General features: G+C 43.1%; 1 protein-coding gene across 38 annotated transcripts in view; it reads left to right on the forward strand.

Annotated features, from left to right (window-relative positions):
• LOC149525630 (uncharacterized) overlaps positions 1 to 17,247 on the forward strand; it is a 484,863-nt gene that overhangs the window by 165,491 nt on the left and 302,125 nt on the right. Inside the window, exon 5 of one of the 38 annotated variants that reach the window (XR_016347252.1) lies at positions 1,738 to 8,731. The exons of the other annotated variants lie outside the window; for them this stretch is intronic. The gene's annotated coding sequence lies outside the window, so the exon portion shown is untranslated. Of the gene's footprint in view, positions 1 to 1,737; positions 8,732 to 17,247 lie in introns of those variants that run through there. 38 annotated transcript variants of the gene reach the window in all.

Here is a 17,247-nt window from a genome sequence, read left to right on the forward strand (position 1 = left end):
ACCCCAGCTGGACTGCCCAGAGGTACCAGAAGCCTAGCAGGGCCATAGCCTGGCATGTGCCAGCAGTGCTGCCTAGTGAGGTCAGAAGCCCAGGGCACTGGGAACTGGTCTGCCCAGCTTAACAGCGAAGTGTTGAGGAACTGGCATGCAATACAGAAAAAGCATAGATAGATAACTCCCCTTGGACTTCCCTAAAGAGATCCTGGTTGAGGGAGGGCTCTTTTGCCTAATGATATAAGACGTTGACATTGAATGACAATACCTCCATTTTAGCATCAGAAGAATGATGTACAGTTTTTTTTTTCCAGTCTACTAAAGTTTATGCTACTCTCCTGCCTCAGTCTCTCTGGATGTAATCAACCATCTTTTTCATACTTGGCCTTTTCAAAGGAGGCATCAGCTGGTTTTGTTAATGTACATCATGCCATCATCCTTCTGTGTCCTTAGAGATTACTGGTGGAATGCAATCTAATGCCACCCATTTTGTGAATGTTTGTGATGAATACATGTGGTTGCATTGGGATACCCCTGTGGAAATCTGCTGCAATGTGGACTGTATTGGGATCTGAATATTAGGCTTATGCCAGCAATGACACTTGTACCCTAGGTTCTGTATTTTCCTTTACTTTCTGGAGATCATAGTTCTGTTTTCTGAACCATCTAATCTCTCTGATAATTTTATTGGCACAGGGGATTTTGGTTTGATAGACTGTAATTTTCTGTCATTATTGCCAGACTTCATAACTGGTGGATGACAACACTGTTATTTAACAACAGTCTTTGTACTGGCAAGCAAACTAGTGGTGTGTCTAGACTACAGAGTTTTGTCGACAAAAGTGGACTTTTGTCGACAAAACTATACCTGCGTCTACACTACCGTTGAGTTCTGTCGACATAACGTCGACAGAACTCAGCAATTTTGTCGACGCTGGTAAACCTCATTTTACGAGGCATAACGCCTTCTGTCGACAGAAGGTGTTATTGCATGTAAACTGTCCTTTGTGTCTACACACCATGTCAACAAAGCAGCTTGCTTTGTCGACAGAACTGAATGTAGTGTAGACGCTCTTTGTCGACAGAAGTTTTGTTGACAGCATCTGTCAACAAAACTTCTGTCGACAAAAGCCTGTAGTCTAGACGTACCGCAGGACTGACATTGGTCAATAGTTTTGCATAATTTTTGACATAATATACAACATAGAATCCACATGTTTCCTTCTGGTCCTATCATAATAGTTTAATGTACTTTCCCATAATAGATCACTAGCCTCAAGTATGTGAATTAAATCCTATATGAGAGTCATAATGAAGCAGCAAATTATATGTATTGTTTTTACAGGGATAGTGGATTGAAAATTCTTTGAACAGAAAATCATTCAGAATGCCTTTATGCTAGGCTTTTTAAGGGTATTTGGCCCTCAGAGATTATATTATAAAGGAGATCTTTCTTTATTCTTTTCTTTTTTTACTGTAACACAGCTATTTAATATCAAAAGCCTATCAGAGTCACTAGTTATATCATCTATTTTGTTTTTCTGTTCAGATGATGACTTGAAACATGCAGCTATTGCTGCTGCTGGTATTTAGGTTCAGTAAATAAACTGGATTTGTACTTCACCCATGTGAATACTGCCTCTGCCATCAGATATTTGTACTACTTCCTTAAAAGACCCTTTTTTTATAGCACAACCCTGTGCTAGTGTTATGGTGCTTATCAAAGCTAAATTCCCATTACAGTTTTCAGATTGTTTGATATGAACTGCAAGAAGCTAGAAAAGCATCAGACAAAAAGTAATATCAGAACTGTTGCAGAATCAAGCAAGAAACCCAAGAAGAGATGCTGATCCTAGCCATTCATCACTTTGGGAAAACAGTGCTGACAGTTGAAGAGTGTAACTGATCTATAAACAAACTTTGATGAATCCTTCCATTAAATGAACAAGATGTAATTTTACATTGTATTGTATGTGTATGTACTTTCTAATAAATTGTTTGTTTTGCTATGTATAACCTGGCCTTATGTATTTTCTCCTTGCGATCAGTCTACAGTAAGGGCATCCCTGGGAGGCTTTGAAGTATGCTTTTTGAGTTCTCAGATCGTTAGCACTCTGCACTCAGAGATTCCCAATACATACAAAATCGGCTGTATTTGCTTAAAAAAAAGATGGATTATTTTTTCAATATAAGAAACTAATGGAATATTTCAAAAAATCTTTTATAAAGTTTTGAGCAGATATGTCTGTGGCCACAATCTGACAGCACTACCATAAATAAAGGAAGTATGTGAATAAACATGGCAAGAAATGGTATTGATCTCTTTTGGCTTTTTCTCTGATTGCTCAATTGGTGAATAAAGCAGATATTAGATATTGAAAGAGTGCAAATGTATGGCAAAATAATGGATTTCATACTAATTATTACAGGAACCACAAAAGTTCTTAAGTACAAATATCAATGGCCACAAAAATGATTATAGCATCCAGTTCAATGCATATAAGGGGCTGAATAAAAACTTTAATACAAAATGTAATTTGTATTCTCATTAGCAACAGGCTTTGTTAATCTGTGATGAATGAACTCATCAAGTGTAGCCTTCACATTACTAGAAAGAGTTGATTTTCCCCTTGAACTGTCATAATTAACATTTGAAAGCTAGTCGTTGAAAGTATTGACAGGAATAATTTTTTCCTAAGTAAAACAACAGCATAAATGTCAACTTCCTTTATAAATGGTTCAAAGACATGGGTGGGATTTGCTGACATCTTTCCAAAGAACTGGTGGTGGTTGCCTCAACTCAGTATGCAATTCATCTTTTCATGCTTTAATGTGCATTGCAAAATGCACATGGTTCTCTAAGGCATTGATCAACATTGTAAAGGTCAGCACTAAGCTTTGGAAAAGAAGACGATACAAATCTATATTAATTTTGGTACAATAATACATCAGGTAACATGGGGCACTGCAAAATCCACTGCTTCAGGGGGGCAGTTGTTTGGGGGCTTTTGTAGCCTCTCACCACAACACCAGGATGCTTTGTGCTGACAGAAATGGGTTGAATATTTCTTGCTCTATTTGTGCCTTATTCATTTTACCGTCCACAAACTTTAGTGACTTAAGGCAGGATATAATGCAAGAGTTTTAAGTCTGAGTCTTCAATTCAGTTATTTTCTGTTGGTAAATTCATCAGGTTTGCAGAGTCATAATCCAGAAAGCAATCAATCTTGTCTTACAGAATTTTATAACTTTGCAGAGTAAAGTTGGGTAGGAGTTGAATTTTCCAAAAAGAGAGCGTCACTTGATTTTTTTGTTCTTTAAATTGTATAGAAAATGTAGATTATGAACTATTGATCTGCCTTGCATTCTAACAGCCTAATACAGGATTTTTTAAACATTTATGACTTTTTTCTAGTATTGTTCATTTGGTTACAGTGACTGGTTTTAAACTGGGTCTTTGGGAGTTTTTTAAATGTTTTTAAATCAGACTTGTTGAAAAAATGGAAAGTTATATTTTAAAGAGATGTAGAGAGTGTATTTATATCCTACAACCCATGCCACTGAATTTCCAGGTGGTGATTCAGGCAGCAGGATCCTGTTTAAATGGGTCATGGCTCCCAGTCTCGGTGCTACCCCAGCAGGGGCTATAGACACAAGCCTTTTTAAATAGCTGAAGCAACCCTGGCAATGCATTAGCAATAGGGCAGGGAGCCACAGGCCCTTTGCTGTGTTTTTAATTCAAACCCTCTTGTCCCAGCCCCACTCTTCCCACCGCCCCCCCACCCAGACCCTGCACCTTCCAGAGGTGGTGCTGGCCCGTGACCACATACCAAAATTCATTAAGTGCCCCCTCTCCCTCCCTCCTGTGAAAATTATTTCCAACCCCTGTTCTGGAGTCTCTTCAAGAAAGAATAATAGAGCTGTTCCTCTGCCCTATCCCTGTTATAGTCTACAGACTTCACAGCTCTATCTTGTGATTATTTCAGGTCAAACACTATGTTTCGAGAAATAATTTCCCCCCAAGTGAGTTATTTAGCAGTTGACTATCACAAGGTGTGTTCCCAGACAAAATCTACATTAAAATGGAGCTAAATATCCTAAAAAGAAGCATTACAAACTAAGATAATTCAGAATTGAAATTGAACTAGAAAAAAATCTACACATGTTAAGCTATGGAACTACTCAGTGAGGGCCCTGAAACAGTCTCCCCTCTCTCTTGAACTTTGCCTTCCCATGTATGCTCATTTCTTCCTTCTGCACTTATGTTCCCTGCACATGAGCTCTGCAGCGAAAGTTTTACTCTTTTTTCTCTCTCTCTCTGCTTCCCCTGTGTACATGTTCTTTAGTTTCCCTTCCCTCTGCACCCAAGGTTACTCAGCATCCACAAAACACACCCACATTTTCTGCTCCCTTCTGCATCCCACATTCTCCTACATTTGTACATTTTTTAGTTTACCCCTCACTGTTGAGTAGAACTTGTTCACTAGATAACTTTTTGAGGAAGAAACAGGATTATGGATCATTTTGAAAAGAGCCACTGTCTTGCATTGTCCCCAATGGTAGTGAATCTAGTCTACCTTCAGGGTAGCACATAGCTCCCTGTGCTATCAAGAAGTGGTGTGGAACACTGTGAGGAGCAAATGAATGGAGGCAGGGGCCATCCAGGAGGCTAAGGAAACCCCCTGTCCTAAATCTCATTGCGGAAAATGGAGATGTGTCCTCAATCCCACTGGGAACTGTAGGAGATGAGAGCCATTTTGAAAGAAGGGCAGTTTAATGGAATTCTCTGAACAACTTCAGCCTGTGCTGAAGCAGAGACTTTCAATTATGAAGCATAGTCTCAAATAAGACTATTAATCCGAACACAATGATTTAAATGTATCAGTGCAGAAGATTTCACTGAGTTTTATCTATTTTATTCTTCCAGCAATGAGGTTTACCAGCTAATTCTACTCAGGGGCTTTATTCTGGAATCCTGTTTCACTGCCACGTGTAGACACGGGCAGTTACTTCAGGCTAGTCAATTTCTAAAATGGCGACCGGCCAGGAACATGCAAATCAAGTGAGGGATATTTAAATCCTGGGCTTGATTTGCAATTTCGGTCGCCCTCATTAGCCTCCCTAGATTGATCCAGGGAGCTAGTATAGACGTACCCTAAGGCAAAACTCAACTCAACCTTAATTATGGAGCTGCATCTGGCACCTCTCTAATGGTGAAACTTAAGAATCAAGTACATTTGGGTTTTTTTCCCATTTTAGAAAGAGCATGGCAATTTTCTAAGGACAAAGTCAAGTTACTGGATCTTTTTAACTTTGTTTCAGAATACAACAGCAGCTCTCAATGTAATTATTTAATTGCATCCACGTTGACTACATTCTAGCTGAACAAAAACATTTCCCATGTACAAAGAGTCAAGTTAGGAAATAACAACAAAAACCAAGCCCCTCCCCATAAAAATAAATAAAAACAGTTGATCCATATAAAGATGTGATATCTATTAAAACAACCACATTAGAAGAGTTATCCATTTAAATTTAGCAAGTTTAAACAAGAAACGATTAAGGTTAGCTTGTTGTTTCCCCTTAACATTCTTAAATCCCTTTATTAAGGACAATGAGTTGGAGAGAAGGAACCAATTTAGCCTTAGTTTATGCTTGCTTAATTTGCTTCATTTTAAGGAAAGATCTATTCAGTGGAAACTTTTTTTGTAATGTGGTAGGTTTAAATAGATACAGCTTTTACATGGCACATTTTTCTATTTGTTAATGAAATTAGGTATTAAATACAGTGATACTGGTCTTCATAGGTATTCTTCCCACTGGAATTGTGGTTGCTCAGTATCTCTGAGGATCAGGCCCAGTGTAATTTCCTTTCTCTTTCAAGTGGTGTCCCTGTGGGTGCTCCACTCAGGTGTGCATGCGTCCTACTGCCAGCGATCAGAGATTTTGAGTCTAGCAGTGTTTTCCTGCGCTGCTCATGTGCAGTAGCTATCTCATGCTGGCTTTGTCCATTAGCTACCCGTGCAATGCGAGTCTCCCCCATTCCTTTTCTACCATCCTCAGCAGAAGATGGAGGTTGCAGCAGTGCTCTCCTCACTGAGAAAAGATACACAAATTTAATTAGTTGTTCATAGGTTTTAGTGTGTTTAGTGTTCAATAGTTAGTTCGTTTTTGTTTAAAAAAAAAGTTACTCCCTGTTTTTTTCCTTTTCTCTTTTCCCTTGGTCCAAGCTCTTCAGCATTATGCCAAGCTCCCCTAGTTTTAAAAAATGTGAAACCTGCAGAGACTCAATGCCCATGTCAGATGGGTACACTTCATGTATAAAGTGCCTAAGCAAAGGGCATGTGTGGCAGAAATGCCTACACTGCGAAAGCATGACCAGGGCGATGGGAGATGAGACTTAAAAACCTACTTTGGCAGAAATCTCTTCAGCCACCAGAAGCCAAGATGATTTCCCCCTCAGAACTAATAACACTAAGAACAAGTGCCAATTAATCCTGTATGGATTTGTGTATGTCCCTTTACCAGCCATGCTGTCAACTTCATGTGCTGCACGCTCTCCTGTGCCATAAACATCCAGTGTGGCACATAAACAAATGAAGGCACTGACGAAAGCTGCTAAGCCAGAACCAAAAAAAAAAAAAAAAAAAAAAGGGCACTGCTCCAGGACCGACAACACCAGCACCTATAAACATGCCACCTCTGCCAGTGCCAATGGACATGATGGCACCGCTGCGATCAGCAGAATCTCGGTGTGTAGCAGCACCTAAGCGTACCTCGGCACTGCAAGCGCAGAAGTCAAGACCGCATGATGGAGATGGACAGATGACCAGAATAACAGAGCAGATGAACTGAGCAGACAGTTTTCCCAGCAGCATGAGTCGGAGCTCAGCCTAACAGTCATTCTGCCTATTTTCCGACAGAGTGGGTTTCCAGTCATAGACCTCTTTGCCACAACAATCAATCACAAATGTTACCGCTTCTGTTCCTGAGCAGGTAGAGCAAACATTCCATAAGGGACGTGTTCACCATACTGTAGACGGCTCCTCTTTCATATGCATTTCCCCCTTTTCCCCTGATTCTCAGGATAATCCACAGAATCCGAGCTGACTGAGTGAAGATTATTTTAATAGCACCATGCTGACCAAGTCAGGATTGGTTTCCTTACCTCCATTACCTGTTGATCACCAAGCCCATTCCCCTTCCTATCACTTCTCAATTGCTAACTCAGCACAATGGATAAATGCACATCCAAACCCGCAGACTCTGAAATTTACTGCCTGGCTTCTCCATGGTTCCAGAATGATGAACTTACCTGCTCCCAGAGAGTGAAACAGAGTCTCCTTAGCAGGCACTGCTAAGGACGCCTCAATGTTCACTTATCCCATCACCAAGTGGTTCCTACCCGGTTTATCAAAAGCACATCCACATATATGCTGACTTGTTTCATCATGGGACCTAAACCTCATGTTAGGCTCGTTGACAAGACTGCCTTTTGAACCTCTAGCAATGACCTTACTGCAACACATGGCCATGACAAGTTTATTAAGTTCCTTGGTAACACACATTTTAAAAAGAAAATAAACTACAAATGTATCAGAATTGGAGGTGTGTGAAGTGGATGCAAAAAGACACTTGGAAATTAATTATTACCAACACCTATATACTCTGCAGAGTGTTATGAAAACTAGAAGCCTATTTTGATGAGGTTGCATATAATATAATGTAAATGTATATTGAAGGAGATTTTTAGTTCAAAAAACAACTATTTAATATCATTTATTGACTTTGAGGTTGCCAGATCTCTTGGAGATATGATTTTTCAATTGATTAAAGTATTCTTTCCTGATTTCCTCTCTCCCTTTACTGATTTTACACTGGTGTACCCAGGCCAGTATATCATATAATTAATGCTTAAGCACTATGGGTTTGTAAAAAGGACCCAGATCTTGGAGTCATGTGAATACATCAGAATCTCACCTTTTATTTAAAAATGTGTTTTTCTTCTAGCTCTACTAGTAGAAAAGAAAAACTTGAAAACATGAAACAAAATGTTAAGAAGTGTAGTGATGTCTGTCTGAGTCAGCAGACAACCCAAAAAAAAAAAGCCTCTGAGAGGTTCTGAACTTTCCTCATTCATCTCAACAGAGTGTTAACACCAAAACTCATTGATCTCGGGGAATAAACACCATATCTGCTAAAGTAAATATTGGAGAGCCAAAACTAACTGCTTCCTTGGGCTTGGAAGGAAGAAAGCAGGGTCCCTTGCTGCAGCTCTTAAGAAGAACAATGGAGCCTTTTTGCCACTGCCTCTGTCTGTCTGGCAGGAGAGGGGGAGGTTGGGGCCATTGCTCGGGGGACAGGAGCTGCTGAGTCAGGGCAATTGATGGAACAGTTTTTGCCTTTATCCAGTTGTGGGTGCTCTTGATTTGATGTATTATATTTGTGTAAGTGCGTTTAGAATCACTCCCCTTTGAGATTTATCATAATGCTGATGGTTTGTTTCCATGGACAGTTGGACATTTAAAACCTGAAGTTTTGCTTTTTGCAGCTTCCTCCCTTGTCTATTACCTGTTTCTTTCCTCTGCTAGTACAAAGCAAAACGGTATCAAATAGTCTTAATATTGTTCCAACAGGAAAAAAGATAAAAGCAATGTATTCCAAGATGTTATGTAGTGCTCTGTACACGGCCACACCTTCTGATTAGGCTAGGTTAGAAAACAAGAATTTCATTCCATGATAGCATTTGGTTTAATTCTCCTTGGGATTAAATATATATGTTCCCAAGGAGAATGAAACCAAATATATATATGCATGGGAGGGGGGGGGGGGGGGAATAAGAATGAAAGAGACCCATCACAGAATAGCCTGATAATAAACATCACCTGGGATATATAGGACTTAAGTTCAGGTCTTGGCTAGCCCTGACCCATATCAGGTACTTTAATCTGCACCTCTCCCAATGTTATTGAGTGCCATAACCACTAGCATATTGCTATTCTGGTGTGGGCCTACCTATGCTTGACTTTGACCAGAAATTATGTCCTGGACTTGAGGAACTTTACCAATGAATTGGTATTTGTCAGTGAAAAAATGTTTCACCCCAGTTGATTGCTTTTGAGTTACATTTGCAAATGTCTTTGGGATTCCTCAGGAGAAAATGAACTATATACACTTGTAAGAAATTATGAATAATAATAATAATTTGTCTAATTTTAAAGTCCTTGGTCATGCAAAACTCTCACTAAATCTGTCATTTACCTCTTAGGGTGTATCTAGACTACAGGTTTTTTTTGACAAAAGCCAACTTTTGTCGAAAAAATTATACCTGCGTTTACACTACTGCGGTGTTCTGTCAACAGTAAGTCGACAGAACACAGCAGTTTTGTCGACAGCAGTAAACCTGGTTTTACGAGGAAGAATGCCTTTGTTGACAGAGATCTGTCGACAAAAGGGTGTGTGTGGATGCAGGGAGCCTGTTCTGTCAAAAAAAAGGTCTCCAGGAAGAAACCCTGGTGGACAGTCCATCTGCATGCTTGGCACCTCTATTGTTCCTGTCTGCAGCCATCTTTTAAAGGAATAGGCACTGTGCCAGCCATTAGTGGCAGGAAATCAGCCACAGCACACGGCTACTCCTGTCCCACAGGATCCTAGGCATGTGCCAGCACCAAGACCATCCTGGCCCTTCCAGAAGAATAATGGAAACGTTAGTCTGGTGTAGCTGAAACAAAAAACAGGACTATGTAGCACTTTAAAGACTAACAAGATGGTTTATTAGGTGATGAGCTTTAGTGGGCCAGACCCACTTCCTCAGATCAAATAGTGGAAGAAAATTGGCGCAACCATATATATCAAAAGATACAATCAAAAAAATGAACACATATGAAAAGGACAAATCAAATTTCAGAACAGAGGAGGGATGAGGTGGGGAGGTAAGTGTCTGTGAGCTAATGATATTAGAGGTGATAATTGGAGAAGCTATCTTTGTAATGGGTAAGATAATTAGTGTCTTTGTTGAGACCTAGGTGTAAAGTGTCAAATGTAAGCATGAATGACAGTTCAGAGGATTCTCTTTCAAGTCTGGTGTGAAAATGTCTTTGAAGCTTGATGCAGGTAGCTAAGTCCTTGAGGCAATGCCCTTTCTGGTTGAAATGGCAAGAAACTGTTTTTTCTTTGTGATCCTAATATCTGTTTTGTGTGCATTGATTCTTTGGCAAAGTGTCTGAAACGTTAGTCCAATGTACATAGCAGACGGACACGGTCGGCACATGATAGTATAAATTATATTTCTGGATGAGCAGGAATATGTATTCTTGATCTTATAACTGAATTGGTTAGATCCAATAATGGTATCAGCAGAGTGAATATGTGGACAAAGTTGGCAATGGGGTTTGTTGCAAGGGAAAGTTCCAGGGTGGTATTAGTGTGGTATGTCCTGTGGTTGTTGGTAAGAATCATCTTGAGGTTAGGTGGTTGTCTATAGGAGACTATGGGTCTGTCTCCCAGGCTATGTCTAGACTGCAAGCCTCTTTCGAAAGAGGCTCTTTCGAAAGATACTTTCGAAAGAGCCTCTTTCGAAAGAGAGCGTCTAGACTGCACGTTGAACTTTCGAAAAAGCGGCTTGCTTTTTCGAAAGAAAGCATCCAGTGAGTCTGGATGCTCTCTTTCGAAGAAGCCCTATTTACATTGAAGAACGCCTTCTTTCGAAAGAGGAAGTTTCGAAAAAAGGCGTTCTTCCTCGTGAAATGAGGTTTACCGCCATCGAAAGAAAAGCCGCGTTCTTTCGATTTAATTTCGAAAGAACGCGGCTTGAGTCTGGACGCAGGTTAAGTTTTTTCGAAAAAAGGCTACTTTTTTCGAAAAAACCCCTGAGTCTGGACACAGCCCCAGAGTCTCTCGGAGTTTATTATCCTGTTCCAGTATAGGTTGTAGTTCATTGATAATGTGTTGGACGGATTTAAGTTGGGAGCTGTAAGTGATGACAAGTGGTGTTCTATTGTTGGTTTTCCTGTGTCTGTCTTGAAGTAGATGGTTTCTGGGTATTTGTCTGGCTCTTTCAGTTTGTTTTTTTATTTCTCCGAGTGGATAGTTGATGTTTATAAATGCTTTGTAGAGATCCTGAAGTTTCTGGTCTCTGTCAGTGGGATTAGAGAAGATGTGGTTGTATCAAAGGGCTTGGCTATAGACGATGGTTCGTATGGTGTGTTCTGGATGGGTCTCCTATAGGCAACACACACACCACAGACGCCGCAGGAATGAGGACATGTATAGCTGCATGGCCCAGGGACTGGCCGGGAGAGGGCACTACCCCTGCTCCCTGGGGCAAGTGCGGACCAAAGTTAAAGAGTTGCACGAGGGGTATGCGAAGGCCTGAGATGAGAGCTCCCACTCTGGGGCAGCCCCACACTACTGCCCGTACTATGCAGAACTGGCACACATTCTTGGCGGATGGGAAGCCCGGACTCCATTGCGTCTCGTGCAGTCTGGGTTATTGGAGCCTGTGGTGGATGAACCAGAGCAGGAGCACGAGCAGTCCAGGGAATCTGGAGAGCAAGACCTGTTGCTGGAAGAGGAGGACGACGACAACACTGTGACCCTCACCCTGGAGCCGGTCATCCAGATCCCAGAGGCCTTCCAGGTGTCTTCAGACATTGGGGAAGAACCAGCAGGTGAGTGCTGTGAGGCTGTGCCACACACAGCCGCACACAGGTTGGGGGAGGTGGGTGCACAGTGGATGATGCACAAGCGAAACGTTTCATGCTCAGCCTGGACATCATGCAGCTGGCTGTGCATGTGCAAACACATGCAGTGGTAGAGTGTGACACTTGGGTGTGCGCCACGTGGTGCCAGGAGATATTTCCAGAACACACATGGGTGGGTTAGCAGTGTGAGGAGCTATATGGTCCCATTGGTATGTATGGGCCCCTGTGATGCTCAGGCTAATGCCCAGCTTACACATGGTGTTACTTTTAGAACCTCTGAGTCCCCTGTCTGAAGGAGAGTCCCTTCCAGCAAGGACATGCCCTTGTGGACAGCTGTTGCACACATGACTGATTGTCTCTTCCTCTTTTCCTCCACAGCTGGACCACCTGTGGAACAAGGCCACAGCACCCCAACCCCACCTCCATCTCGGGGACACGGGAGCCACAGGCACTGATGTGCTTATACAGAGGTTCTGAAGATGCATGTGGATGGAGGCAGAGGCTCTGTGGCATGATCACCTGCTGGAAGAGCTTGTACAGCAGCGCACTTCCATTTGTGCCACAATCCATGAGGTTTGTGGCTTGCCTGCTCCTGTCCCTGGTACTGCTCCTCTGGCATGCCATGACCCTGGCCCTCCTCTCCCCCAGCCCTCCCAGACCCAAGTGCACCTCCCCTCTCCTGTCCAGCACTCTGTCAGTCACCCCACCTGACACCGAGGCCATGATGGTCCCCGCACACGAGGTGGCAAGAGCTTGCGAGCAGGGAAGCACCGCCCCATGTGAACCTCCTCCCCCTCCAGGTGTTAAGCACCTCCACCACCCCAGTTACAGACAATGTTGGTTATTTAAGAAAATGTTTATTTTTGAATCAGAAACTATGCTTTGAGAGAAAATTAGGTACAATGAACAAAAGATTTTATATTTTAGCGACATTTCTAGATGCTTTCAGTTAATGATATTGATAACAATAAAACAGAACTTATTCTTTTCAAACAAAACCTGGAGTTTATTATTTCTAGAAAGAGGGTCAGGATGAGGGTTATGGAGGGAAAGTTGTATTGGGCCAGGGCCAACCCCCAATAGAGGAGATCCTCTGGAGACTCAGTGGGCTCCTTCAGAGAATCGCTCCCTAAGGGCTTCCCGGATGTGAACGCCAGAGTGGTGAGCCTGGCGGATAGCAGCTGTCTGGGGCTGCTCAAATTGCCTCTCCACACCATTAACACCTGTATCCCATCTTGGGAGGAAGGCTTCCCCTTTTCTCTCCATGAGGTTAAGGAGAATGCAACACGTGGCCACCTTCTCAGGGAATGTTGCATTCCCTCATTTCTAGCTGTGTGAGCAAGTGTGGCGGCGCTTAGGGGTTCCCCCGCCTCCTGCATCCCCGTAGTGGCACGAACAGACTCCGCCAGCCAGTAGAATAGAGGGAGTTTATTGCTTCTCCAAGATACAGCACAGCACAGATGTAATCTGGTTACAGGGCAGGCCTAGGATGCCTCAGCCCCCCTTGAGATGGGGGAGATTGGGCCCCTAAATCCCAGCCTGCTGCTTAGGCTGTTTCCTCCATGATACCAGAAAGAAACTACAACTCTCTTCCAGCTCTGCCCCCCCCCCCCCAGCCAGGTGCTGGTCTCCGCCCTCCTTCCTTTGTTTCTCCCTGGGAGGCTGAGCCTGGGTGTCTGGGTTAATACACATTTGGGAGAGTCAGCGAGAATCTCCCATCACAGAGCAGGGGGATCCCGGGTCACAGAGCAGACAGCACCTCTACTACGCCACAGCAAGCAATGGAATCTCCCTTTTAAATGTCCGAATGCACATTCCACCTGTTTGCGAGCTCGGCTAAAATGAGCATTAAACTGCTCCTTGCTCGCATCCAGGTGGCCGGTGTAGGGCTTCATCAGCCATGGCATCACGGGGTAGGCGGCAGCAGCCACAATGCACATTGGTATGTGCACATCCCCAAGGCAAGGTCCCGATGCGGGGAAAAATGTTCCTGCCTGCAGCCTCCAGTAGTGGTAGGAGTTCCTGAAGATGCAGGCATCATGTGCCCGCCCCGACCACCCAACACAAATGTCAGTAAATTGTCCCCGGTGGTTGACCAGGGCCTGGAGCAACATTGAAAAGTAGTCCTTCCTATTAATGTATTGGGCTGCTCAATGGGGCGGTGCACGGATTGGGATGTGTGTCCCATCAAGCGCTCTTCCACAGTTCAGGAAGCCAAGGGCAGTGAAGTTGGCCACAACAGTGTCCAGGTCTCCCAGATGGATGAACATGTTCAGCAGCTCTGAATTGATGGCCCTCACCACCTGCAGAAAGAGACAAATAGACAGACCAAAAAAATGTTAGGCAGGGTGCTTGAAACCTTGGGATTAGAACACCTCCAACCTGCCCCCCCAAATACCCTGGGAATCCCCTCCTCAGGCCCCCCACCCCGAACAGTGCAGGGTTAGTGGAGGAGCTCCCTCCCACTCTCACTCCACCCCATCCCCCACTCCTCCTTGCCCTTTCCTGACAGTTCCCTTTTTTCACCCCTCCAGCAGTGACTGTCTCCCTAGAATGACTTACCTCCATCAAGATGGCACCAAGAGTAGACCTGCCCATGCCAAACTGGTGTCCCATGGAGCAGTAGCTGTCGGGCGTTGAGAGCTTCCAGAGGGCAATAGCGACCCTCTTTTCCAGGGGGATGGTGGGGCTCAGGTGCATGTCCTGTCTTTGGAGAGCAGGGGCAAGCCAGGCACACAACTCTTGGAATGTGGCCTTCCACATCCGGAAGTTGCAGAGCCACTGGACCTGGACCAGAGATATGGTCATTCCACAACTCCATAATGAGCTAGTCCCACCAGTTAGAGCCAGTGTCAAGCCTCAAAAAATGCCTCTCCAGAAAGGAGTTTGGAGGCAAGGGCATTGGTCCTGCATGCCAGGTGAAGCTTTCATATCTCTGGTCCAGGTCCAGATGGGGAAGGAGCATCATGACTGTGTCATGCAGATGCAGCAGAATTTGCAGAATGATGGTGTGGGGCCATTGCCTGCCCAGGGGCAGCTCTGGCTCCTTGGCAAAAAAAGGGATAAAAATCAGAAAAACCTCCCAAAAAAAAAAAAAACCCAAACTGCTGTGGTGTCCCAGGAAGCAGGGCACTCACAGCAAGCACTGCAAAACCTTTTCTGTCCCTCTAGGAGGTAAGCAAGGCAGCTGCAGGAGCAGAGCAACTGCTGTTCAGGGGAGTCCCTTTAAGCACACGTCTCTGCAAAGGGCCGGCAGCAGCACCAGGAAGTACATGATACCCCCATGCCCTGCCAGAAGCGGCTCTGGGTACCTTCTTTTTTCGACAGAGCATCCGGCAGTCTGGACGCTCTTTTTCGAAAAAGTGGATCAATTTTTCGATCCACGTAATGTAATCTAGACACTCTTTTTCGACAAGAGGCTCTCCCACCAGTCCCATCAGTGGGACTTTGTCGAAAAAGGCGTGCAGTCTAGATGTAGCCTTAGGGACTTCAGATTTGGGCCTATTATGTATTCTGCTTTTGCTTCAACACAAAAGTGTTGAATGAAATATTTTGCACATATGCAATATTAAGGGTCCCATGTAGACCCAGCCCCACAGTGAAGGGGTGTGTATGAGGAAGTGAAGAAGCAACTATTAAGCTCCTTTGGGTCCCCAATCAATTCTTCTGGCCAATTCATGGACCACATCCTCACTTTATCCCCTCGAAACCCATCGGCTACATCTAGACTGGCATGATTTTCCGGAAATGCTTTTAACGGAAAAGCACTTTTTGCAGAAAAGCGTCCATGCCAATCTAGACGCGCTTTTCCGCAAAAAAGCCCCGATCGCCATTTTCGTGATCGGGGCTTTTTTGCGGAAAACAAATCTGAGCTGTCTACCCTGGCCCTTTTGTGCAAAAGTTTTGCGCAAAAGGACTTTTGCCCGAACGGGAGCAGCATAGTATTTCCGCAAAAAGCACTGATTTCTTACAGTAGGAAGTCAGTGCTTTTGCAGAAATTCAAGCGGCCAGTGTAGACAGCTAGCAAGATTTCCGGAAAAGGGGCTGATTTTCCGGAAAAACTGGCCAGTCTAGACACAGCCATCTTGTTTATCTCTCACGGCTCAGGAGCTATTCTTTAGGGCACATTCTAGTCCCATGTTGGTTTAAACTAGTAATCCATGTGTAATGGTGGCCAATTTGGAAGGAGATAGAGGCCAGGAGTGGGAAAGAGAGATTCCCAATAGGTCCTGAAAACAGCAGCTTTGAATATATAAAACAGAAATCTTAAATTACCATGAATAGTCACCAGGAATTAGCCTAGTAAACCAAAGAAGTAATTTTGCCCTATGTTGTTCCATAAATAAAAAAAAATTCAGATTTCCAAGAACAAACTGATTATATAAAATTCATGTAGTAAGTTAATAGACTGCTAAAGTATCATCATACAATATACATTTTATGAAAAAAAAATCACAATTAAGTGACATTGTCACGTTCAGTTTTGGGAGTGAAATACATGACAGGGTACTGTTGGAGGGGGTCTGTGAATTAAAAAGAAACACTTTTAATTGAAATTTTGATGGAAATAAATCTGTGGAAATAAACATTTCCCTGCAGTGTCTAGCCCATAGTGCTTGAGAACAGGAAGTTGAAATTTGCTAAGTAAAAACAGACCATCCTAGTTATATTGCCAAAGTTGATTGAAAGGGGAAAAAATAAATTAACAGCAAACATGGTGAAAAGTAGTTTGAGCAGGGGTCATGCTAACAGTAATTGCAAGATATTTCACTTTGGCTACGTCTAGACTACATGCCTCTGTCGCCAGAGGCATGTAGATTAGGCTACCAGGCACAGGAAAATGAAGCAGCGATTTAAATAATCGCCGCTTCATTTAAATTTACATGGCTGCCGCGCTGAGCCTCCTGGAATGAGGTTTACCTGGGTGGTCAACAAATGCCTTTGATGTCGACACCCACGCGTCCAGACTACCACGCTGAGCCGACAAACAGCTGATCGGCTCAGCGCGGCAGCCATGTAAATTTAAATGAAGAGGCGATTATTTAAATCGCTGCTTCATTTTCCTATGCCTAGTAGCCTAATCTACATGCCTCTGGTGACAGAGGCATGTAGTCTATACGTAGCCTATGTCAGGAGAAATGTAGGGTAACTGTAAAAGGTATGGCATTATGGTATTCACAAGCAGTTATTGTTTTTCAAATAAAATGTATAAACATTGCATCCAAGCAGCGTTTAAGTGACCTTTTGTAAATATAAAGATAGGTGAGTAGCATGTATATCAGAATCATAACATGATATATATTTTTTCATTCTCAAAACAAGGGTAAATCCATTCAAAAACATCTTGTGTCTATATTTTGGTATTTACATTTTTGAAAAATGGATTGTTCACTACTCACACAACTAAATAGCTCTGTGTTAATACAGTGTGTTAAGATAAATTCCTTTACCATTGCTTTTTAGTCTCTTACTGTGTGTAAAGTAATATTTAATATAACCAGGAAATCAGTTGTACTGATTATTCTAGTTTATTCAGGTGTGTGAATTTGAA

The sequence above is a fragment of the Pelodiscus sinensis genome, chromosome 1, assembly GCF_052426305.1.
Source record: "Pelodiscus sinensis isolate ZL-2025 chromosome 1, ASM5242630v1, whole genome shotgun sequence".
NCBI classification, from domain to species: domain Eukaryota; kingdom Metazoa; phylum Chordata; order Testudines; family Trionychidae; genus Pelodiscus; species Pelodiscus sinensis.